A 1958-nucleotide genomic window follows, 5' to 3' on the forward strand; every position below is an offset into this window, starting at 1 on the left:
AGGATACTCTTGACAATGTCTCGGTGTTTTCGTCGACTTTTTCTTTCAAACCATGTATTTTAAGGTTCCATCGTCTCTTGTAACGCTCCACCTCCGTGACTTTATCTTTCAGCTCCTCATTGTCCTTTACGAGATGGGGCATTTCTTTTTCTATCGCTTGAATCTTGACCTTGCACTCTTTAATCTCAGTGGCATTCAGCTCCACTAGTCTGGTAACATTAGCCACCATGACAGAATTTTCTCTCAGCTGGTCACCGAAGCGGTCAATTCTGGAGGTGAGCTTTTCTATAGCTTCAACAAGGGACGCGTTTGGCACTTCAGACGAATCCTGTGAGGTTTTTACCTTCGAAGGTGGCACTGCACCTTTCGTTGGAGTTGGAGGGGAACTTTTTCTCTTTGCCCCACCACTGGTGGTTACATCCATCTGCGCGTAACCATGGTCCGTGTTTGCTTGGCCTGAGGTAGCGGCTGATCTAACGTCTGACTTTCCGTTTGGCATATTCGGTTAAAACTTCGATTGGGCTTTAAATGTCTGGAATAAAGTGTTTCAAACCCTTATTTAAAAGTTCAGTTTACTGTTTTTAACCTTTAAACTAATCATTTAATTTGAAGAAAAAATTACGGGGCAGGTGGACAGAAGGCTCAGTAAGTGCTGCTTGCCTGTTCCGCCATCTTGCCGAATCTCATATCACATCCAAGATGAGAGATATCTATGGAAGGATTTTCCGGACTAATTTCAAATGGAATTGCAAATTGGTATTTTTTCAATTGCATTTTTCAATATCTGAACGCATAAATTGTGACATAATCCAAATGCAATTGCAAATCTTGCATTACCGTTTGCATTTTCGCTTTTGTGAACCTTTTGGCAGGTACAAATTCAAATAAAAAAAAAAAATCATTACTATATTTCCATATCTTGGGGTTAAAAACCTATCGCTAAAAAAACAATAGCCAAATACCATTTACTTTTCACTCTCTACATAAATAACCTGCAAAACTCAAAAATGGGAATACTTAATTCCCTTTTGCATTTGAATTTCCAGCGTCTACACAGGAAAGCTATCCAAAACAATGTGAGAGCAGGACTATACTAAATGTAGTAGGCTGATTCCAGGTCCTTGTGAGAACATTTATTTTTCTTGTTATATTAAAAGAAGTATGACACGAAATAAGTACACGCTATTGAAATTAAAACCAATAAATAAATTAATTTAAAATAATACACTCTCCTGTATAAACCTCTTGATGTGTGTCTTATTATTGTTTTCATAAGAAGATTTTTTTTATATTTGTTTTAGTCACAGAACTATAACAGAAAGCATGCTATTGAAATTCAACAAATAAGACAACACTGGCAAAGAGTGTTGTTTTGACTTGAATTTGAAAATCTACATTTTAATTAATTTATAACACACAGTTTTATTACACAAATTCAAAGGGTGTGTCTTGTTACAGATTAGACAAACATTTTGATGGTGGTTTTAGCCACAGAACTATAACAGAACACACACTATTGAAAATGAAACAAATACATAATTTAGTTCAAAATAAATACAGTCTTCTATTTTAGCTTCAAAGGCTGTGTCTTGTTACAGATTTCTTTAAGAACATTTTGCAGCAGTTTTCATTGTCAAAAGTGATGCAGAAGTCATGCTATTGACTTTCAAAAATCGATTGTGAAGCCTTCCAAAGAGTCTCCAGTACTACTGCCCCCTAGAGGAATGTGCTGCAGTTGTTTTGAACGAGTTTGACATTCAAACGTATACATTCATTTCAAATCAATAAAGTCTTCTATTTCAACTTCAAAAGGTGTCTTGTTTCTGATTTCTAAATGAACGTTTCAATTCAGATTTTACACTCATGTAAATCAGGACACATGCTATTGAATTAAATTAAAAAATTCCATTCCATTCAATTTCCGTTTTTTTTTTTTTTTTTTTTTTTTTTTTTTGCTG

This window comes from Cyprinus carpio, chromosome B22, assembly GCF_018340385.1.
Source record: "Cyprinus carpio isolate SPL01 chromosome B22, ASM1834038v1, whole genome shotgun sequence".
In the NCBI taxonomy this organism is placed as follows: Eukaryota; Metazoa; Chordata; class Actinopteri; order Cypriniformes; family Cyprinidae; genus Cyprinus; species Cyprinus carpio.